Genomic DNA, 25,789 nt, shown 5'->3' with positions numbered 1-25,789 from the left:
TTCAATGTAAAATATTTGTTGCTCGACTTGCAACAATTTATATATATATATATATATATAGTATAGTGCCTTTGCAATAATGTACCAATGTGTGTATTTTCATAACTCGTTTTAAATTGTTGAAAAATAAATAACTACATTGTGAATGCAAGTCAATGTTTACATGCTAAATCAGAGTTGCCAGATTCCGCTTAAAATAGCAAATTGTGCTTATTTTCAAAGCTTGAGAATTTAGCTTTAAAGTAGTTAAAAAACTACGAATTTCGCAATTTGCTATGTACTTTAGTGTACTATTTTAAAATAAGGTTGGTTTTTAAGCTGCAAGTCATATGAATCTCAAAAAAAGTATATTATTAACAATCTTATCTCCATAGTTCACTAGTTTCTGTAAATCAGATCTGGTAACTGTAGGCCAAGTACTGGTAGACTCAAGACACAATGTGTGTTGAAGCTATTCTCTTTGAAGAAGTCATCTCGACAGGATCTTCCAGCTCCAGCTATAAAACTTCACCAAACATGGATCTACCTAGTACATCAAATGGTAAGAAATTACTAAACTGTAGTAAACTGAATCTGACACTGTCATATATATATATATGTCGTACCTAGTAGCCAGAACTCACGTTTTGGCCTACTATTCAAGGCCCGATTTGCCTAATAAGCCAAGTTTTCCTGAATTAATATATTTTTTCTAATTTTTTTCTTATGAAATGATAAAGCTACCCATTTCATTATGTATGAGGTCAATTTTTTTTTATTGGAGTTAAAATTAACGTAGATATATGACCGAACCTAACCAACCCTACCTAACCTAACCTAACCTATCTTTATAGGTTAGGTTAGGTTAGGTAGCCAAAAAAAGCTAGGTTAGGTTAGGTTAGGTAGGTTAGGTAGACGAAAAAACATTAATTCATGAAAACTTGGCTTATTAGGCAAATCAGGCCTTGAATAGTAGGCTGAGAAGTGCGTTCTGGCTATTAGGTACGACATATATATATATATGTATGTGTGTATGTATGTATGTATGTATGTATGTATGTATGTATGTATATATATATATATATATATATATGTTGTACCTAGTAGCCAGAACGTCGTACTCGGCTTACTATGCAAGGCCCGATTTGCATAATAAGCCAAGTTTTCCTGACAGTATATTTTCTCTAATTTGTTTTCTGATGAAATGATAAAGCTACCCATTTCATTATGTATGAGGTCAATTTTTTTTATTGGAGTTAAAATTAACGTAGATATATGGCCGAACCTAACCAACCCTACCTAACCTAACCTAACCTATATTTATAGGTTAGGTTAGGTTAGGTAGCCGAAAAAGTTAGGTTAGGTTAGCTTAGGTAGTCGAAAAACAATTAATTCATAAAAACTTGGCTTATTAGGCAAATCGGGCCTTGCATAGTAGGCTGAGAAGTGCGTTCGGGCTACTAGGTACGACATATATATATATATATATATATATATATATATATATATATATATATATATATATATATATATATATATATATATATATATATGAGGGGTACCACCTCTGGTGCAAGTGTAGGGACCCATAGCCTCGGAGAAGAAAATAAAGAGTACTCAGAGAAGACCTTGTGGATCCTCACTGAACACTTTCATATTTTCTTCTCCTACCACCCTTATTCTTTTGGTATGTGTGTATATTTATCTAACTTTATTTGAAAACGTCATTACACAAAAAAAGTTACAATATTGATTATATATATATATATATATATATATATATATATATATATATATATATATATATATATATATATATATATATATATATATATGTCGTACCTAATAGCCAGAACGCACTTCTCAGCCTACTATTCAAGGGCCGATTTGCCTAATAAGCCAAGTTTTCATGAATTAATGTTTTTTCGTCTACCTAACCTACCTAACCTAACCTAACCTAGCTTTTTTTGGCTACCTAACCTAACCTTACCTATAAATATAGGTTAGGTTAGGTTAGGTAGGGTTGGTTAGGTTCGGTAATATATCTACGTTAATTTTAACTCCAATAAAAAAAAATTGACCTCATACATAGAGAAAAGGGTTGCTCTATCATTTCATAAGAAAAAAATTATAGTAAATATATTAATTCAGGAAAACTTGGCTTATTAAGCAAATCGGGCCTTGAATAGTAGGCTGAGAAGTGAGTTCTGGCTACTAGGTACGACATATATATATATATATATATATATATATATATATATATATATAATTTTTTTTTCTTCCAATAATATAGTATTCGCTTGAAATTAACAGCCTGGTCAATCAGGCTGTTGGATTCAACTCCTCTCAGTTTTGTTATACGAGTTACAGCATGGTTAATCACATCCAAAATTAAAGTTATTTTCAGATGCAGTCCTAAAATTTTTAACATTGCTCTCACTAGTGTTAATGTAGATTATTTCATAATTTAAATAATATATTTAATTACTGTAGTACATTTTAACAACAATTTAACTTATAATTTTTGCAGCATAGGTCATTTGAATATAAGTATTTTATTAGAAACTATTTCCTTCAGGTCTTCAGGGAAAATTCTTGAGGAGATGCACAAACTGCAAACAATGTGTGCATGTCCGAAGCAATGTTTGCAAGTTCTGCCAGTGTGACTTCCGAAACAGTAGAGAATTAATGAAGAAAGAAGAGGAAGCCCGTTTTCTACTTAAAGGCAAGAAGGCTTTAGAATGAAATACAGCAAGCCGGGTTCTACGAAGGATTGAAAATCAGGTATTGAAGTTTGTCTACATCTGTTGTATTCATTTGTATTCTTCTTATGCTGAACTTGCTTGATAAGGTATAGAATCAACATGAATAATGCTGTACAGTACTTACATACTATTTGTTTATTTATTTATATACAAGATAGCACACTGGGATTATGAGAGTACATAGAATTGATGTTTTTACATTCTTGTAAAGCCACTAGCACACATAGTGTTTTGGGCAGGTCCTTAATCTAACAGATAATTTTAAATAGGCAATTTAAAGCTTAAATGGAAAAAATTGGCTGGTACATTGTAAGAAAGTATCACAAAGATTACTATGTACATTAAAGTAAAATTTGAGGGTTATCAACATATAAATTGTAGCATAATTTGAGGAATATTTCAAGGTATAATATAGTAAGATATGCATTCAATATAACAATCATGATATAAGGTGATAGCAATGATTACAATGGAAAAGTTGTATGGTTTAGGCACATATATTCTGGCATTCGATTTCATAAGATACAGTGCGAGTTTAATACACTAGTTAGGAAACTATCAAGAAAAAATTTAGGTACTTTTTGGTTTTATTTTTTAAAATGGCAGAAGTTGGACAGTTTTTAAATTTGTTAGCAAGTTAGTTCCATAGACAAGGTCCCTTTATTTGCATAGAGTATTTACACAGAATAACTTTGACTCTGGGGATATCAAAGATATTTATTTCTGGTATTGTGATTCTATTATGGGTTCTATTGCACATGCCCAGCTATGCTTCAAACATTTATTTTGTTGCATTTTCCCAGATAGTGTTATTGTTTAAATATTATTTGCTTTTCAGCTAACATATCTGCGTGGCTGTGGGTATGAATCAATCGTTATCTATTACAAGAAAGGACCAGCACGGGTGACACATGGTATCCTACCAAACAACGTAATACAAGAAGAGGACAAGAAGATCTTCACCACTAACTTCTTTTTGTGTAAGTAGTTCACATAATATATAAATATATCACCACCTATTATTTTCTCTCATATATATATATATATACATATGTATATATATATATATACATATGTATATATATATATATATATATATATATATATATATATATATATATATATATATATATATATATATATATATATATATATATATATATATATATATATATATATATAATTTCAATTCAATCATCTCTGTCGTTGATGTATATGGCAAAAAGTGTGTGGCCCAATACAGCACTATGTCTTAACGTAATGGGTCCAAGGGCCCATAAGGTCTCGACAGCATTAAGGGCCCTTTAGCAAACCAGTGTGCTGGTGCCCCTATGACACCCATGACGTCTTTGTATCATTTCAAGTTTGTACATGTACTTCTTAAGATATGGGCACCATACAACTGCTGCATATTCTAGCTTTTGTCTAAAAAAATCATGAACAATTTATTTATTATTTATCCATGAATGCCAGAACTAAACCCTGTGGTACTCCACTCGTGACATTTCTCCAGTCCAATACATTGCCTCTGATTACTGCCCTCATTTTTCTATCAGTTTGAAATTTTTTAATCCATGTTAGAAGCTTACCTGTCACCCCTCCAATATGTTCCAGTTTCCAGAACAAACTCTTATGTGGAATTCTATTGAATGCCTCTTTTAGGTCCAGATAGATGCAGTCAACCCAACCATATCTTTCCTGTAAAATTTCTGCGGCTCGATCATAGTAACTGATTAAATTTGTTACACAGGATCTTCCATTTCAAAATTTTTTATTTTTTATTTTTATTTTTTTTCCAGCACGCACAAGGAAGCTTGATGCAGATAAACTTACATTAGGATCAGAAGGTGATAGCGATAATGCCCTGGAAAAAAATCCTGACGAGCTACAAGTGCAGCAGGTGCATAAAGTCCAAAAAGTACCGCAGGTGCAAGAAATTCAACAATTACAAAAAGTTCCGCAGGTGGAACATTTACAAAAAGTTCCGCCGGTGCAACAAGGGCTACCATTAGCAATCCTTCAGAAACAGCAAGAAGTACAAGTAGTAAAATTTGAACCACAGGGAACTACACCAGGAAAACAGTGTAGTAACAACGGAATGGGAATTTTAAAATACCTGAGGAAACAGGTAAAAAAGGACAAACAATAGAAATGGTTCCTTACACATTATTTGGTAGTTTATAGGTATTTTACTTATAATACTTTATATTATGTCTACAGTTTATAATTTAGTTTACAGTTAATTTACTTTTCAACTTCCATATCTTACATGAAGGATTTTTACTGTTTTTCATTTTTAAAACCTTATTAGTATCATTTATAGTTTAGTGTCAATTCACTTATAATACAATATATGGAATAATTTACTAAATTCATTTAACTATAATAAATTTAAATAAACATTTTTACCCCAGGATGAGTTTCAGTCACCCTACCCAAAAAATTAATGTTTCTTTATTACTAATCTTGTGAGAGGTAGCTTATTGTGCAGCCCATACTCATTCTGTGAGTGTTAGTTTATTGTGCACCCCATAGTCATCATGTCACCCAAGCCTGCTGCAGCTGCACCTGAGGGGTGGTGTAGGGAACCATTAGTGTACTATTATGATTTGAGAGAGAGAATGCTCTGTGGACAGAGCATCAATATGGCTTAAGGCATTGAGCTTTGCCTCAAGATGAAGCTTGGGCTGATCTCTGATTTGCTTCTTGGGAGTCTTCATTTACGTGCACCCCATACTCAACCACTTTGTAGTAATTAATTGTGCAACCCATACTCATCCTGTTACCAGTAGTTTGTGCAACCCATACTTATCCTGTGATCCCTATCCCTCTACTTCAAGTCCCTCAAGGGGCGCACGAATTCAGTTTGGCATACTGCATCCTGCCTTCCCATCCCTAGCTACTGACCCATCACAATATTTTATTTTATTTTATTTATATATATACAAGTAGGTACATTGGGGTTGTGAGAATACATTGAATAGTACAGTATTTACAATCTTGTAAAGCCACTAGTATGCGCAGCGTTTCAGGCAGGTCCTTAATCTAACAGATAATTTTAAGTAGGTAATTTCTATCAGAATTGATAAATGATAATAAATACATTGTTTACATACATACATTACAAATACATACATATAAGCTCAAAAGCTTCATTGAAGGTTGTAACAGAACCCATGAGCACCACACCAGAAAAAAATACAGTTTTGATATTCCAAGAATACGACTTAATCAAACTAGAAATGCTCTACAAATCAAGGGACCCAGAATGTGGAATGATCTTCCCAACCATGTTAAAGACTGTACCTCTCTCAACCAGTTTAAGATAAAAACTAAACACTACCTAATAAATTCACTAACCTACCTTACCCCTCTATTGTCAACCCATGTCTGTTATTTTTTTTTTTTTTTAATCAACACTGTTTGTCAACCTATTGTATTTGTGCTGCTTTTTCAGTCATGTTCCCTCTTTTTTTTATCTTTATTTGTATTTGTTCTCAACACATTTTATTCTTTATGCTCAATTAGTATTAAGTTCTAGATATTAATGTTTTTCCTGCCCGAAACGCGTTGCGTAATAGTGGCTTTAGGCATTGTATGTACTAGCTCTATCTATATATCGATCCATTAATGTAACATTACTTGTATGTATGTACCTTACCTGAATAAACATATTTATTTATTTATTTATTTATTTATACAAGTTTAACTCTGGGGATATCAAAGAGATATTTATTTCTGGTGTGGTGATAATGGGTCCTATTACATCTGTCCAGGAAGAGTTTCAGAGCAGGATTTGCATTTAAGAACAGGGTTTTGTAAATGTAGTTGACACAAGAGAATTTATGGAGTGAGATTATGTTTAGCATGTTTAGGGAGTTAAACAAGGGGGCTGTGTGTTGTCTGAAAGCAGAATTTGATATTATTCTGATAGCAGATTTTTGCTGGGTGATGATGGACTTGAGGTGGTTTGCAGTGGTTGAACCCCATGCACAGATACCATAGTTGAGATAGGGATAGATTAGTGTATAATATAGAGAGATGAGAGCAGGGTTAGGTACATAATATCTGATTTTGGAGAGTATACCAACTGTTTTAGAGACTTTCTTAGTTATGTATTGTATGTGGGTACTGAAGTTGAGTCTCTTGTCTAAGAATAGACCAAGAAACTTTCCATCATTGTTATTGCTAATGTTTACATTGTCATCTGAAGCTGAATTGCATTTGTAGATTTGCTTCCAAATAAGATGTAGTAGGTCTTTTCTATGTTAAGTGTTAGTTTGTTGGTTGACATCCATAAGTGGACTTTTTTTAGTTCATTATTAACAACATTACAGTATTTAGTGTATGTGGGTTGGGGTTGGAGTAGATGAGTGTAGTATCATCAGCAAACAATATAGGTTTCAGAATGTTAAGAACATATACATCCTGCCTTCCCATCCCTAGCTACTGACCCATCACAATATACATCCTGCCTTCCCATCCCTAGCTACTGACCCATCACAATATACATCCTGCCTTCCCATCCCTAGCTACTGACCCATCACAATATACATGTAGTAGAGTGTTTTCTGTAGGCAATTTTCTAATTATACAATCATATGTTGCCCTCAGCTCTCCTATTTCATACATACTTTTTTTCTTTTGCAAGGGAGTAATTACTACATCTACATTACAATCCTCCCATGGTGGTGTAAATTTTCTCTTGGGCACAGCAATACACTCTGAAATAACATCATACTTAATAACATTAGAACATAAGGTATTCATATATGCTCTTTTCTTCATCATACATTGTTCAGTACTTCCCACCTTTTGAACTGAGAGGACCAATTCATTAGCTCCCCCACCTCTCATTAATCTAATGGCAGAAGCTACATTTATCTCTGCAATTCTATCCCCAATACTCTGCAGATTCAACTCCATCCTGATTTTCTCAATCATAGCATTTCTTGGGCATCCTAAGATAATTCTCATGGCTTCATTTTGTACCTGTGGGAGGTTGGTGCTGGGGTTACTGTGGGAGGTGTACTGTGTGAGGTTGGTGTTGGGGTTACCTGTAGGAGGTGTACTGTGGGAGGTTGGTGCTGGGGTTACCTGTGGGAGGTGTACTGTGGGAGGTTGGTGCTGGGGTTACCTGTGGGATGTGTACTGTGGGAGGTTGGTGTTGTGTACTGTGGGAGGTTGGTGCTGGGGTTACCTGTGGGAGGTGTAATGTGGGAGGTTGGTGTTGTGTACTGTGGGAGGTTGGTGTTGGGGTTACCTGTGGGAGGTGTACTGTGGGAGGTTGGTGCTGGGGTTACCTGTGGGATGTGTACTGTGGGAGGTTGGTGTTGTGTACTGTGGGAGGTTGGTGTTGGGGTTACTGTGGGAGGTTGGTGCTGGGGTTACTGTGGGAGGTGTACTGTGTGAGGTTGGTGTTGGGGTTACCTGTAGGAGGTGTACTGTGGGAGGTTGGTGCTGGGGTTACCTGTGGGAGGTGTACTGTGGGAGGTTGGTGTTGTGTACTGTGGGAGGTTGGTGCTGGGGTTACCTGTGGGAGGTGTACTGTGGGAGGTTGGTGTTGTGTACTGTGGGAGGTTGGTGCTGGGGTTACCTGTGGGATGTGTACTGTGGGAGGTTGGTGTTGTGTACTGTGGGAGGTTGGTGCTGGGGTTACCTGTGGGAGGTGTACTGTGGGAGGTTGGTGTTGTGTACTGTGGGAGGTTGGTGTTGGGGTTACCTGTGGGAGGTGTACTGTGGGAGGTTGGTGCTGGGGTTACCTGTGGGATGTGTACTGTGGGAGGTTGGTGTTGTGTACTGTGGGAGGTTGGTGTTGGGGTTACTGTGGGAGGTTGGTGCTGGGGTTACTGTGGGAGGTGTACTGTGTGAGGTTGGTGTTGGGGTTACCTGTAGGAGGTGTACTGTGGGAGGTTGGTGCTGGGGTTACCTGTGGGAGGTGTACTGTGGGAGGTTGGTGTTGTGTACTGTGGGAGGTTGGTGCTGGGGTTACCTGTGGGATGTGTACTGTGGGAGGTTGGTGTTGTGTACTGTGGGAGGTTGGTGCTGGGGTTACCTGTGGGAGGTGTACTGTGGGAGGTTGGTGTTGTGTACTGTGGGAGGTTGGTGTTGGGGTTACCTGTGGGAGGTGTACTGTGGGAGGTTGGTGTTGTGTACTGTAGGAGGTTGGTGTTAGGGTATTCACCTAGTATATCTTGTTTCTGGGTGTACTAACCTAGTATATGTTGCGTGTGTGTGTGTATACTCACCTAGTCTCACCTAGAATATCTTGTGTGTAAGTTCTCAACTAGTACTCACCTAGTATACCTTGTATGTGTGTATTCACCTAGTATATCTTGTTTCTGGGTGTACTAACCTAGTATATGTTGCGTGTGTGTGTGTATACTCACCTAGTCTCACCTAGAATATCTTGTGTGTAAGTTCTCAACTAGTACTCACCTAGTATACCTTGTATGTGTGTATTCACCTAGTATATCTTGTTTCTGGGTGTACTAACTTAGTATATGTTGCGTGTGTGTGTATACTCACCTAGTCTCACCTAGAATATCTTGTGTGTAAGTACTCAACTAGTACTCACCTAGTATACCTTGTATGTGTGTATTCACCTAGTATATCTTGTTTCTGGGTGTACTAACTTAGTATATGTTGCGTGTGTGTGTATACTCACCTAGTCTCACCTAGAATATCTTGTGTGTAAGTACTCAACTAGTACTCACCTAGTATACCTTGTATGTGTGTATTCACCTAGTATATCTTGTTTCTGGGTGTACTAACTTAGTATATGTTGCGTGTGTGTGTATACTCACCTAGTCTCACCTAGAATATCTTGTGTGTAAGTACTCAACTAGTACTCACCTAGTATACCTTGTATGTGTGTATTCACCTAGTATATCTTGTTTCTGGGTGTACTAACTTAGTATATGTTGCGTGTGTGTGTATACTCACCTAGTCTCACCTAGAATATCTTGTGTGTAAGTACTCAACTAGTACTCACCTAGTATACCTTGTATGTGTGTATTCACCTAGTATATCTTGTTTCTGGGTGTACTAACTTAGTATATGTTGCGTGTGTGTGTATACTCACCTAGTCTCACCTAGAATATCTTGTGTGTAAGTACTCAACTAGTACTCACCTAGTATACCTTGTATGTGTGTATTCGCCTAGTATATCTTGTTTCTGGGTGTACTAACTTAGTATATGTTGCGTGTGTGTGTATACTCACCTAGTCTCACCTAGAATATCTTGTGTGTAAGTACTCAACTAGTACTCACCTAGTATACCTTGTCAGACCTTGCCTATACCCTATACAGACCTTGTGTGTGTGTACGATCATATGTGGCATTCTATGTGTGTACAATGTAAGTGGAGGCAGAGTTGGAGGGAGGGAAATGTAGTTGGTGGACCTGTGGTCAGGGTGGCTCCAGAGGTAGGGTGTCAAATTTCAGTGTTTATGGCAGGGTAAGGGAATGGTCGTCGTTGGTCTTGTGATTCAATATTTTCTTGTTGTCGCTAAGTTACACTTTTTCAGGTCTATATAGTACAATGGCCAGTCCTCATGTACCTAGTAATTATGTACCTTAAATTATGTACGTAAATTATGTAATTATGTTCATGTACCTAGTAGCTAGTAGTTATAGTGTCAGTTGGGGGTTAATGGGCCAGGCCGAGTGTGCCTGTGCCCCACAAATATCACCCTTATTGCTGACTAGTTGGTATAACGGCTTTTCCCAAACCTCTCTCTCGCCAGAATTATACTGACATGTGAATATCTTTGGCAGTTGATGAATCCTAAATATAAATAATAAATAAATAAATGTTTATTTAGGTAAGGTACATCCATACAAGAAATTTTTACAAAGATTGGTGGACTTATAGATAGATTCATACATTGCATAACTGCATGGCATAACTGGCAATCCCCTCACAGTGTTCAAGTGAGAACTGGATAAGCACCTCCAAAGGATACCCAAGTATGCCAAGTATGCTGCCCTGAGGAACACCAATGATGATGGGTAGGGTGGGAGAAATTGAATTATTCACAGAAACATACTGGAGCCTGTCAGTGAGGTACGTAGGATTTGAGGTATTGCAGGGGATACAAGACACTGATCACTGGTCTCCCATTTGGTCCTCATTGCTTTATCTTACTATTATTGAATGTCAATAACCGTATTATGCAATTTCAATTTCTTCTATTGCTTTCTTTATTATGCACCCCATACCCATCCCGTGGGCCGTGGTGTAAAGGATTACAGAGGCACATAATCGGTTCAGGACCGGAACCCTCTAGTTCGTTTAGCTAAGCAAATAACAATGTTTGACGCTAGTTACAAAATTATTAATGTTGTATACACATGTACACACACACTCATACATACATACATACATATATATATATATATATATATATATATATATATATATATATATATATATATATATATATATATATATATATATATATATATATATATATATATATATATATATATATATATATATATATATACATACATATATATATACATATATATATATATATATATATATATATATATATATATATATATATATATATATATATATATAATATATAATTATACCAGTATAATCTAATAATATATACTGGTCTAATAAAATAATTATACCAGTTAATACTCTCACTCGTTGTGTTAGGATATGTTAGCTTGATAAAACTGACTGTTCATTGTTGAGAAATGTGTTAACAAACAATATATCTGACTTATCAAGACTGTAGCTTGCTTAGCAAGGAACTTTTTTTAAATTTGGGTTCAGTTTAACTACCGCTCAAGGGATGAGTAATTGGGGCATAATAAAGGAACTAAGCTGATAAAATGAAAGATGGGAAAACAACATTAGAAAGATAAACTCGAGAGACGTTTTCATGTTAACCCGAAAATTATTTGAGGAGCAAGACAGACTGCGGGTCAAGCAATTGGTCTTTATGCTGTGTATGGAATCAGCCTCCACCACATTACTGCCTAAAGCATTCCATTTATTAACTACTCTGACACTGAAAAGTTCTTTCTATAATCTCTCTGTGGCTCATTTGGGTACTCAGCTTCCACCTGTGTCCCCTTGTGCGTGTACCACATGTGTTAAATAAATGTATGTATGTATGTATGTATATACGTATGTATGTATGTACGTATGTATGTATGTATGTATGTATGTATGTATGTATGTATGTATGTATGTATGTATGTATGTATGTATGTAAGGAGAGAGAGAGAGGGAGAGAGAGAGAGAGAGAGAGAGAGAGAGAGAGAGAGAGAGAGAGAGAGAGAGAGAGAGAGAGAGAGAGAGAGAGAGAGAGAGAGAGAAAGAGAAAGAGAAAGAGAGAGAGAGAGAGAGAGAGAGAGAGAGAGAGAGAAAGAGATGAAGATCGAGACAGAGAAATAGATATAGACAGAGTCAGGGAGAGAATGTTAGACACAGAGACGTATAGATAAGGATATGCAAAGTCAGTGAGAGAATGACAGAGATAGAGCGAGGAAAGAGACAGAGAGATAGGCTGACACAGAGAATGTCAGAAACGAGGAGAGGCAGAGACAGAGGGACAGGGACAGACGGACAGGGCCAGAGGAGGGACGGGGGAACAGAGGGGGAGCAGTGGGACAGGGAGGGAGACAGGGACAGAGAGGGGGACATGGACAGAGACAGAGACAGAGGGACAGGGTCAGAGAGGGGGACCGGGGGACAGAGGGAGGAGAGGGGGGCAGGAGACCAAGAGAGAGGGGACAGAGGAGAGACAGGGACAAGGGGACAGAGATGGATAGGGGGACTGGAGGAAAGGGAGGGGGACAGATGATGGACAGCGGACAGAAAGAGTGGGCAGGGGGACAGAGAGGTACAGGGGACAGAGAGATGGACAGGGGGACATAGAGGAACAGGGGGACAGAGAGTGACAGGGGGACAGAGAGAGGAACAGGAGGACAGAGAAGAACAGGGGGACAGAGAGAGACAGGGGGGACAGAGACAGGGACAATGGGATAGAGAGGGACAGGGGGACAGAGAGATGGAAAGGGGGGACAGGGGGACAGAGAGGGGGAAAGGGATCTGGGACAGAGGACAGAAAATGTGGGCAAGGGGACAAAGTGAGGGACAGGGGACAAAGATGGACAGGGGGACAAAGATGGACAAGGGGGACAGGAGGAAAGGGGGGAGATGTATGAGGGGAAATGTTTGCGGAAGATGGAGAAGGGGTATTTAGAACGGTAAGTTAGAGAGGGGGCAACTAAGGCCCATCATTGAAAAACAAATGAGCATCATTGCAATAGCAGGAGCCACGCACATCTTTAGCCTGCGTTGTTGAGACATTGTCAATTAAGCGGTGTCCAATAGCAGTATCTTCGGTATTTAAGCGTTACCTTAAAAATACTGGAAATATTGAAAGCTATTAATCCAGATATTAATCCCCTTGTGCAACGCACACAAGAGGCAACAGCTTCTAGCTCTACAAGCCGCAATATAAAATAGAGAATAGGCGATTGTTTTCACTCACAGTGTAATAAACCCACGGACCCACCCACCCGCTGAAGCCGTAAATGCCAAGACATTACTTCCGTTTAAAATTAAGCCGGAATAATCCTCAGGTATGTGGAGGATGTGGGAGGCCTTTGATCAACCACCGACTTCCTGCCCCGTCGACGGGGCCATCAGCCCTCAGTGTGCCCTCAGCCAAAATAATGTGAAACATGTATGTGGGTGTATTAAATATTTTAATTTATTATTTCCAAGATTTAGCTGTTAGCTCTTGGACCCCGCCTTTCTAAGCGTCGGTTGTCTAATGTACCGACTCTCGGCCTCTTTTCCTCCATCATATCTAAACAACATATATTTTTATCTAACACACTCACACATCCCCAAGATGCAGCCTTTAGCAGCTTCCTGACTTTCAGGTTCCTATTTACTGCAAGGTGAATAGAGGCATTAGTGTGTGTATGTTTGTGTCTGTGTGTGTGTGTGTGTGTGTGTACGTGTGTGTGTGTGTGTGTATACTCACCTAGTTGTGGTTGCGGGGGGTTGAGCTCTGGCTCTTTGGTCCCACCTCTCAACTGGCAATCAACTGATGTACAGATTCCTGAGCCTACTGGGCTCTATCATATCTGCATTTGAAACTGTGTATGGAGTCAGCCTCCACCACATCACTGCCTAATGCATTCCATCTATTAACTACTCTGACACTGAAAAAGTTCTTTCTAACATCCTAGTGGTTCATTTGGGTACTAAGTTTCCACCTGTGTCCCCTCGTTCGCCTACCACCCGTGTTAAACAGTTTATCTTTATGTACCCTATCAATTGCATTTCTCGCAGCCTGTCCTCGTAACTCATGCCTCTTAGTCCTGGGACTAGCCTATTGGCATACCACTAAACTTTTTCAAGCTTCGTCTTGTGCTTTTTTTTTTTTTTTTTTTTTTTTTTTTGAGATATATACAAGAGTTGTTATATTCTTGTACAGCCTAGTACTAAGTATATGGTGTTTGGCTAGATAAGAGTAAAACTGCTTGTAGATTAGTTTTTCAAAAAATGTTGACAAGTTAGGCAGGATTGATATAGGTCTGTAGTTGTTAACATCTGTGAGATCACCACATTTGTGTACAGGGGTAACTCGCTTTTTTAGGATAACTGGAAAGGTTTGGAGTTCAAGTTCAAGTAGCTTTTCAAAAAATGTTGACAAGTTAGGCAGGATTGATATAGGTCTGTAATTGTTAACATCTGTGAGATCACCACATTTGTGTACAGGGGTAACTCGCTTTTTTTAGGATAACTGGAAAGGTTTGGAGTTCAAGTGACCTGTTGAAGAGCATGAGAATTCTTTGGAGACAATTCCTAACCTATACTTCTTCTCAAGGTCATGTTTTTTATTAATGGGTTTAAGTATTCCCTTTGTAAGCAAGGGATTGTTAAGCCTTTTGGTTATGCTTACAAAAAAGTCACAGGACAGACATTATCAGCAGCAGTTATAAAATTGTCAATAGCAGTTTCATTGTGCAGCCTAAAACTTAACTCCCTTGACTCTAGAGGTATATATATTAGGTTTAGGTTAGGTTTTTTTAATTAAACCAGCCAGGATGAGTGAAGCCATGAAGGGCGTTTTTATTAATTAAAACACCCAAATGTTGGGTGCTTCAGGTGTTGTTCCTCTTGGATGATCTTGTACCTCTCTGTCTCACACCTGTAAGAATGAGTGATATGGTTAAGGGGGAAACAAAGTGCAGGCAAGGCAATGGAGGCCAGTAGTAATCTTAGGGCTAGGATAATTAGAAATTAGAGAAATTAAGTAAGATAAATTAGCAAGAGAAATCAGGTAAAATTTATTATACTTAACTTTTGTATCATCAGTTTAGTAGTAATTCTTCATCTTCATCATCATCATCTTCACTGTCACAAAGCTCCAGGTAGGGCTCGGAAACATCAACATCCTCTTCCTGGTATCCAAATAAACGCTTTGCATCACTCAGCTTGTCAGAACACAACTTTTGCCCTTGCTTCAAAAGAGCCAAGATTCCACTCTTATTTTTGGTTGATAGGTGCTTCTCTTCAATAGTGTACTTGTTAGGATCCTGTAATATATAGACTATTTAATGGGGTTTAAGACATTTACAAATTTCCCTGAAAATACTAAAGAAATTAGAATAAATAAATAAAGTTTTCGGTAAAAGTTCAAATATATGTAAAACACACCAGTACAGTATATGAAAACCATGGAATTGTCTACCTGTCAAAGTTGTAAATAACAAGACTTTACTCAAGTATAAAATTCTGCTGGATAAATGTTTATGAAGAGCTGAATTGCAACACACATTTAGGCTGTTAGCTTACCTTGCTTAGATATGAAGGAAAAATTCCACATAACTCTTCAGTATGTTCGGTTAAAATCTCTCTCTTATTCTTGTAATATGCGAGATAATGCAGCATTTCTTGAACAGTGTGTTGTTGCTCTTCTCTGGATCTCTTCTGAAGCTCCACATCTTCTACTGCCTTCTTTTTTTGAGCAAGGGACACTAATAAAAGAGGAAAATTATATTTACTGCAAGTAAACTACAACTCAATTTAATGTAATTACAGTTTAGGTACTTGCATTATACATACTATACATAGTTTATTGTGCAGTATCAACCTGATAAAAACCTACGGATTATGATACTGCACCTATTTTACAAACAGTAGTGATGATATTTTACTTCAAAAATAAGTAAAGCTTATCCATTATGCATGCTAAATGTTAGTTATCTTGATAAGGCCGAATTGTAACCCCTGATAAAATGAGATGTAGTTACATACCATTTTGGCTATGATGAGGCAATAAATTGTGCCATGGCAGGATACCTTCTATTGCATCCTTTTCACTGAGAATTTCAGAGTTTTCACTATTGTAGATTTTTATGAAGCCTTGAAGCTTTTTCCTATCACACTCATTTCTGTGCCGGAGTGAAGAGCGCATTTTACTGGATGCTGCAAATAAAGTTTTTTGGCTGAAAGTTTTAAAGTTGTTAAAAAAATTTCCTCATCATTTACCTACATAGAAATTATAGACAAGAGCTAAATAGAAATTGCTTCAGAGTTAACAAAGAAATAGTAAGCCTACCTGCATCAGTGGCAATCAGATTTTTGCGATGCCTGATAGAGTCTGCAACTGCCTCGATAGAATATTTTATGTTCTTCGAGGTTGTTCCAGTGTTTAACTCTAACTCCTTACAAATCATTTGTAGGTCAGATCGCCATTCTTGAATCAATGACTTTTGAACATCAAGTTTGTCGATCTCATTTGAAACTGTTATTTCCGTCTCTCTGGCCTATTTGAAAATATAATAAATTTAATGAACAAATCACATTAACCATGATGAGTGGTTCGAACCTATGGGCTTGGCATTCCCAGATGCTTGCTGTAGTTGAATGCGCCACAACATGGTCAAAAGAATTGCAACCTAGGGTACTAATGAACCCACAATTCAATTTTTGTTAATTATGCACCCCCATACCCATTCCATGGGCGGTTGTGCATGCAGTTTCCCATGTACTTGGTCTGTGTCCTCCAGTAGTTTTACCTCTGATGGCCCTTTCAATACACATAGAATTCATATTATTGTGATATATCAATACATGGAGAAAGACATTGAAATGGGGGCATCAAAGGCAGAACTACTGAATGACAGAGACCGAGTTCATGGGGGAATTGTGTGAAACCTGGTTTGGCTTCAGTGGAAGCCTTGGGATCCTTGTGGGTGCAGTAGTACTCCAAGTTGCAATTCATCTGACCATGTCGTGGCGTAGTGAACTAGAGCATGCATCTGAGAGCACTCAGTGCATGGGGTTCAAACCCTCATCACAGTTCCCGTGATATATCACGATACTGTGATTTCTCTGTGAACACATTTGATATATCTCGGAATCATACATTTAGGTTAATTAAATACTATATACTTTATACAAATTAACCTTATTGATATATTGAAAAAGTTCAAGCAGTTAATTCAAGGAAATGGTCGCTAATTTATAATGGAAAATATATGTAGTACATGATCTGAACACATAACTAACCTATAAATGCATTATAATACCTTTCACATATAAATGCATTATAATAAGTTTCAAAATAAATACAAATAAATAAAATAAATATATATTATTTTTAGTACCTTTCTGAGTCGAGTAACTAATGCACGAGCCAGTCCATCAATTTTTCGATGGTTCCAAAAGACTGCACCCTCTGTGAGTTCTTCTGTTCTTTCTGAGAAAAATATTTATAGCAATGAACATCTTGAAGAGCATAGATTAATAACAGTTTCATAACATACCTTTACTCACCACGACCAACTCAAGTTTGACCAATATGTTTTCATTCTTTTATTGATTATTTGAGGGAGTTGATACTTATTGAATACTGAATACAAATCGCATTATACTGATTACAGGGCAGGTAAAATAATAAAAAACTTGATCAGATGAACCATATAAACAAATACCAGCTTTCAGCATGTTTTTAGTTGTAGAGTTGTATCGTGAGAGGTATGCAAACACTTGCTCTGCCTCTTCCCCTAAAGTCATGCCACTTCCTTCTTGCCACCGCCCTCCATACAATACCTTTAACATAAAAGTATACAGTAAAAAAAAATTCAAATTATTGTACAAAAATTAAAAGCCTCCTACTATATTAAATGATACGTATATCATTAATCTTAAACAATCAGAAATCTTAAATTTTTTTACACAAACTGTACTTATTATATTTAATGTAATGTATACATTACATTAAATTTAATTAGTATACATAAATGTAATGTTATATTTTTATTTACCTGACAATACCAAGCATGTCCTTTTGCATGTAGGAAAAATGTATTGTGATTCAGGAATATCCGGTAATGGAAATAAAAGGGTAAATTTTAAAGTTTATTTACCCATTATAGTGATGAAGATGCAGAGATTGCTGGAGCTTGAAATTTTAAACTTGCAATCTGTGCAGTTGGGGCAAGAATTTGGTGGTTGGGCTGGTACAACAGGTTCTGGTAACAAAGAAAAGGAAGACAGTTTGACAAAATGAGTTTTATGGAAAAGAATTTCAGACTGAATATTTCATTGTTTCTTGATTGTACAAAATATTGACATTATTCTCCAGATAATGACTGAGAAATTCACAGAAAAGAAACAATCAGACGATTAAATCAATCTATAAAACCAAGTGTCAGGTTTAAACTTTAAGACTTCTCCAAATGTTGTAATGACTGAAATGAAACATTTATTCATTTTATTTTGTTATACCAAGATAATCGTAGCTCTAGACTGGGATTGGGAAGTAGAAGTAATCTCGGAACAAAGTACGGATTTTATACAGGTATCGTATACTTACTCCAGTGAAAGATATTTCCTTCAGGGCACAAAGTTTGTGTCGGGTCTAATGGCTCATAAAAGCCATTTTTCCAATATAATCTGTGGTGGAAAGGCATGAGAAAATGTTGCATTTGGTCACAAATGTGACACAAAAATGCAAAACAGTCTTCACATTTGATGCTTGCCTCACAATTTGTACATTGTACACAAACTTTACCTGATGAAAAAAGGGGTAATTATTTATACTAATTTTAAATACTGTATACCTAACATTTTAAACAATCTGAAGTCTAAATGTATTAATAGAGTGTCATTAATTTGCATATGATGCTTATTATACAGTATAACCTTAATGAACACAGCAATATTTAATTTACCTTTATCTGGAACACCCAACTCAGACAATGTCCAATCGAACAGCATTGCCCTGCTTTCTCCCCAATTAATCTCTGCATTTTTTCTTCTTTTTTGCCAGTCAGAAACACTTGGCTGAGAATCTTTAATTTGTTCAAGTTCTGCAGCAAGTACTTTGAAATATGGGATTACAAATTAGTAAGAAAAATTTGTAAGTGAAAGGAATGATTAGTATAATATGTTAAACAAAATTTCATAGGCATTAAGCACAATTTTGGTACATAATATTTATGACGTGTGTCCATTAAATAAACCCTCATTTAAATACCAACAAATGATGTTGGGACATACCAACATCAAATGATTCCAAAGTTTCTTCACCAGCTGCCAAATAACTTTGAGTGTACGTTCTGCCACTAGTAGAATAGCCCGCATTTTGAATGTGTGGTGGTGAAAGTATAGCAGGCAGAATGTCTGGGTGGCACATTTGAAGATTTAAGCATGGTACATAATTGCAAATTGTATACAAGTATTAATATTTTCAGACAAATCTCAAGATATTACTATAACTAACTTTATGCTACCAAGTTGTTCAGTGTTATAGTAATTTAATCTCCATAATTGTCTAGCATACACTTAAAAATAGGCAACAAATATTATTGGAAAGTACACAAATAACAGCTGTAGAAATATTGTTAAAAAAATAATAGAAGATTACCATCAGATTGGGGTGCAGCTGGTCTTTGTTTTGAATTAATGTGTGATACATCCTGTATGTTATCTTTTTTCTGTTTCTTGTTTGTCACCTTTATTGAGTTTGGTTCCTCCACGTTTAAGAGTCTCTTCAAGTACTCATTTCTTTGTATCATTGCAGCACGTGCTTTCTGGTACTCACGTTCAAGATGTTCTCTAGTCATCACTGCTATTCTCCGGTGAAATTCTGAAGAGAAAATAATAGTGTTCGAAGGAAAAGTACAAGAACAAAACAAGAAAATTATGCTTATGCAAAATTATGCTACAATGTACCTATTAATAATCTTAAAATTTGCTACAAATTACCTACTTCTAATTATGTGTTAAATTATGGACTTTCCCATAATGATATGCATGTTAGTGGCATTACCTATACTGCCTACCTGGAGCCCCCTAGAGAGATAGTGACACAAGTTAAGGTAATCCCTTTAGTAAGGTGCTGGGTCAACATAAATAAGCTATAACTAATAAGGACACAAATCAATATGTTCATTTAACAGTGGTATTAACATTTATATAAATATAGCTAAGAATAAGTTTTTACAAGTGTAACAAAGTGAAAGAAATGTATGAAAATTTTGATGATATATTAAAATGCTCATTGATTGAACTTGTCTTCCTATATATAAAGTATAAAAATAGTAAACACAGTACCATTATTGTTGTCTGTAGTTATTTTTGGAACATCTGGTATGTACAGCATACTGTCAAAATCCGATGATCTATCTGAAAAATTGATTGGTAGCGTAAATATTTGAATTCATTGCATAGCCTTTTATACAAACAAAAAAGAAAAATTGTACAGAAAAGCTAACACAACATTATAACACCTTTCTGTGGTACTTTCTATGGTACAAAAGAAAACAAACCTTAATTATAAAGGAAAATAAACTGACAGAAGAACTATGAATACTGCTGAAAATACTTTCCACAAAATATCTGAACCAAGGGATAGTACCCCGAGATTTGAAATATGAAAATTTCACCCTTACAGTATTTAAAAAAAAAGCAGAAAGAGTTAAGCACAAAACTAATGTCCGATCAGCTAGGTATAACACATCTGCAAGCTCATGGCGAAAATCCTAAGGGAGGGAATCATTTACCATCTTTCAGTGAAAAATCTTATTCAATCGACACACCATGGTCTTCTTAAAAACAGATGCTACCTTATAAACCTCCTCACTTTTGGGACATGGTAACATGGTACTCAGATAAAGGGTTTCCGGTGGATGTAGTATACATGGATTATGCTAAAGACTTTAATAAGGTACCACATGGAAGACTAGCAAGGAAATTACAGGTTCATGAAAAAAATTGTAAAGTGCACAAAACAATAGTTAAAACAAAGAGAGCAAAAGGTCATACTAAATGGGAATGAATATGAAGAAATGTGTTAAGTTGAGTACCTCAGGGGTCCATTTTTAAGTCTAAAATATTTTTCATATATTGAACATCTATGATATAGAAAAGAATATAATCTAATCAACCACATCCTCATATTTGCAAATGCCTGGCATTTCACGAGCACTTTGTCCGGGGTTTATATTCTAGCCGGGGAGGATTTACTGGGTTAGGCTAACCTAACCTAACTTAACCAAACCAAACCAAGTATCTCAAGTTACAAATATCTCTGGGAATTCATATTATCTGCTGTTGTAGAATTGACAAAATGGACAGTGTCAACAAAATTATTCCCACATACTCCGTCACTATGTGATGGAGTACACATAGAATAGGGACTGAATTGTCCCTGACAGGGACAATTCTGTAACAAATGTTCTAGCATAAAACTTTGTACAGTTTAGTAATTCCTTACCATTTGATGTACTAGGTAGATCCATGTTTGGTGAAGTTTTATAGCTGGAGCTGGAAGATCCTGTCGAGATGACTTCTTCAAAGAGAATAGCTTCAACACATTGTGTCTTGAGTCTTCCAGTACTTGGCCTACAGTTACCAGATCTGATTTACAGAAACTAGTGAACTATGGAGATAAGATTGTTAATAATATACTTTTTTTGAGATTCATATGACTTGCAGCTTAAAAACCAATCTTATTTTAAAATAGTACACTAAAGTACATAGCAAATTGCGAAATTCGTAGTTTTTTAACTACTTTAAAGCTAAATTCTCAAGCTTTGAAAATAAGCACAATTTGCTATTTTAAGCGGAATCTGGCAACTCTGATTTAGCATGTAAACATTGACTTGCATTCACAATGTAGTTATTTATTTTTCAACAATTTAAAACGAGTTATGAAAATACATACATTGGTACATTATTGCAAAGGCACTATACTATATATATATATATATAAATTGTTGCAAGTCGAGCAACAAATATTTTACATTGAACAACAAATGAGATTGGAAAAGCAGTATTGCCAAAATAGACCCCAGACACACCCTGTGGGTAGTAATGGACCCCCATACCGACCCTATGAGGGGTAGTGGACCCCATAATAACACTATGGGCGATAGTGGACACTATACAAACACTATGGGCGGTAGTTGACTTCATAGAGACCCTGTGGGCGGTAAGGGACCCCCTATCGACCCTGTGGGCGGCAGTGGACCCCCTATCGATCCTGTGGGCGGCAGTGGACCCCCTACCGACCCAGTGGGTGGCAGTGGACCCCCTGCCGACCCTGTGGGCGGTAGTGGACCCCTACCGACCCTGTGGACGGTAGTTGACTTCATAGCGACCCTGTGGGCGGTAGTGGACCCCATACCGACCCTGTGGGTGGCGGTGGACCCCATACCGACTCTGTGGGCGGCAGTGAACCCTATATACTAATCCTGTGGGCGATACTGTACCCTATAGTCATCCTGTGGGGGCAATGGATGCCATACATATCCAGTGGGTGTTATTGTACCCCATACTTATTCTGTGGGTGGTTGGAGCCCCATACCCATCCTGTGGGTTATAGTGGACCCCATACTCATCCTGTGGGTGGTATTGGACCCCATACCTATCCTGTGGGTGGTTGTGAGCCCATACCCATACTGTCGGTGGTAGTGGACGCAATACACATCCAGTGGATGGTATTGGATCCCATACCCTTCCTGTGGGTGGAAGTGATCCCCATACCATTCCTGTGGGTGGATGTGACCCCCATACTCATCCTGCGGGTGTTATTGGACCCCTTACCCACCTAACAGGTGGTAGTGGACCCTATACTAATCCTATAGTTTCCAATAATCCACACCATACCATCCTGTTTGCAGTAGTTTACCCTATATACATTCCAACATAACATCGTTTTCTGTTAGCGTTCCTACAAAACATTCTTTAAAGATTTCTAAAGCACAAACTATGGTATATAATATTGATTGGTGAAGCACTTATTCTATGTAATAATTTATTGTGCTTATTATAATTTACTAAGAACAACTAATATTTCTCAAAACAAAACTACGAGCCTTCAATAGGATGTAGCTGATCTGTAATATTATAAGAGCATGGACAATAGTAGGTGAATTTCACAACCCATGTGGGACCTGAAAACTACAATTTTCGTTATAATTGAACCAATCACGACTATTCAGCTATCTACGTTGATGGACGAGTACTGTGAGACGTAAATTGGTACGTGAGGAAGAGTTTGAGCCTTGGTAAAAAAGTTAACTGGGAATATATCACATATGTACTAAATCACATTCCACATATTGACTTTAAGCACTAGTCATATATGTACTGTCTTGTGTGAGAACGGGTTGATGTACTAGCTCTATCTATATATCAATCCATTAATGTAACATCACTTGTATGTATGTATGTACCTTACCTGAATAAACATATTTATTTATTTATTTATTTATTTATTTATTTATTTATTTATTTATTAATGACGTTTTTATGTCCACAGAAGTGACGTGTGGAGGCAGTTGTGGTGAGAAAGGCAGTTTACCTTGGGCAGTACACGAACCCTTAGCTTGGTCCTGAAAGAAGACTAAGTAAACTGCCGTCGATTGAGGCAGTGTGTTAGCTGCTAGTATACACAGTGTTGGTGACGATTGGCATACCCCAGGATTGGCTATTAAGGGTTACTGTGATGTGCCTAGTGTGAAGTGCTGCTAGCAAGCTGCTTGAGGCTTCTGCTGAGGAGTTAGCTACCCGTGTGTGAGTTCGTTTGGTACCCTTGTCAGCATGTTGCTGAAGCCCTCTGCCACTGAGTAGCTGGAGAGTGAAAGGTGGGGTGTAGGCACATACTGATACAGTGTGGGGTGGACTGGTCTGTGTAGAAAGGTGAACTCGCCAGTGTTGTCCTGTACGAGTGGATAAGGTACTGGGACGTCGTAATCACTAGAGTTGGTGAACACTGCAAACGCATTTGTGTCCTGCATGAAAGTGACACTATTGTACATACGTGTAGAAGTAGTCTATTTATATATTTTAATGGTGGAGGTGAATATATGGATGAAGGAAAGCGTGTATTGTTTATCCCCTTATATCTTTATTGCGCTATACACCCAGTTCTTGAAAGCCTACTACCGACTTGGGATCGGATACTCTAAACGAAGTAATATAACCAAGAACCCGGTTACTGGTCCTAAGTGGCCGTAACATAATTGGCATCCCCAGCGGGCTCCGACTTCTTGTCAAATGCGTTTGATAGGATTGGTTAAATAGTGCAATCTCCGAGTATAGCTTCCCCGTTCCGTTTTGTGTTTGTGAGGTGCAGTGTTGAAAATAGTGCAGTGTTGCATGCTTGGGCTCAACTTGAAAAAGGTACAATATGGCAGAAAAAAAGACCATCGATAACTTGTACGACGTGCAGGAATTCCTAAACCAGGAAGACTGCCGTCCAAGATTTAAATACCTTGGGAAGCCTGAATTAGTGTTGATAAGTGCTTATTTAGGAATCTGAGTGAGTGAGCAGGATACACGTGTGGAGATACTCTCGATGGTCCATAAGCACTTAAAAAAACCGATGAAAAGCAAGAAAGTGAGGCGCAGAGTAAAAAGGAAAGTGTCATGGCTTCCACTGAAAAGGAAGTCCAAGGAAATGATGGTGAGAGTGACACTAGTGAACTTAACATGAGCCTATTGTCTGTGAAAATGCGTGAGTTAGAAATCCATCATGAAATCGAATGGAAAAGCTAGAACTAGAAGACAAGAGAAAGAAAGGAGAGAAAGAGAAGACCGAGAAAGGAAAGAAAGACGAGAAAGAGAGGAGTGAGAAAGATAAGATAATGCACGAGAAAGGAAAAACGAATTGGAAGTGCTAAGGTTAGGATGTAGGAGGGAAATAATTAGTTTTGATTCAGTGAGGAACATCAAAATGATTCGTAAGTTTAACGAGAAAGAAGTCTGAAAGTTCTTTGCCGCTTTCGAGAAGGTAGCTGCATCATTTGAATGGCCGAGGGAAAATTGGGCCAATATGATCCAATCCGTTTTGACAGGAAAGGCCCAAATCGCATACTCCACGTTGTCAATGGATGACTCTAGTGATTACGGCGCTGTCAAGAAGGTAGTGCTGATGGCTTACCAGTTGGTGCCTGAAGCATACAGGCAGAAGTTTCGTAACCTAAAGAAGACATCAAAGCACTCCTTCGCGGAGTTTGCGAGTATTAGAGAACGGCTGTTTCCCGAATGGTGCGCTTCTCGGAAGGTAGAGACAAAAGAGCAACTTGAACGCAACTTGAACAGCTCATTCTATTAGAAGACTTTGAAGATTGTCTGTCTGGTGATCTGAAGACATACCTGGAAGAACAACAAGTAGAAACCATGAGTGCGGCAGCCACTATGGCTGAGGAGTATATTCTAACACATCGGCCTTCTACCAGGTATGTTCCGAAGAGCTACTCGAAACCACCTACGAAGCATAAGCCGGAGGATTAGACCATCCCACGAGGTGCTGTAAAATCAACCCCAGGTAATCCTAGAAGAATTAGTCCTAGGAGGGACTTAGTGTGTTGGACCTGCGGTCAGAGAGGACACATAGCTTCTAAGTGTCGAGGCAGAACGAGTAACGACTCGCGTAGGGAGGTTATGCTGGGCAGCTGTATGACGCCACCAGTAGCCGCCCTGTCGCTAGAGGTGAAGAAAGAGAAACCGGAGTTGTTTGCCCCCTACACTTTGC

General features: G+C 37.5%; 1 long non-coding RNA gene across 1 annotated transcript; it reads left to right on the top strand.

The window, feature by feature from the left end:
* The first annotated feature begins 407 nt into the window (after positions 1-407).
* On the top strand, positions 408-5,126 carry LOC138354011 (uncharacterized). Its single transcript, XR_011223386.1, has 4 exons — positions 408-541; positions 2,558-2,763; positions 3,583-3,724; positions 4,544-5,126. It is a non-coding gene; the product is annotated as an uncharacterized lncRNA (long non-coding RNA).
* The last annotated feature ends 20,663 nt before the right edge of the window (positions 5,127-25,789 follow it).

This window comes from Procambarus clarkii, chromosome 61, assembly GCF_040958095.1.
Source record: "Procambarus clarkii isolate CNS0578487 chromosome 61, FALCON_Pclarkii_2.0, whole genome shotgun sequence".
Lineage (NCBI taxonomy): Eukaryota > Metazoa > Arthropoda > Malacostraca > Decapoda > Cambaridae > Procambarus > Procambarus clarkii.
The sequence above is the reverse complement of the archived record's forward strand: the minus strand, read 5'-3'. Positions and strand labels throughout refer to the sequence as shown.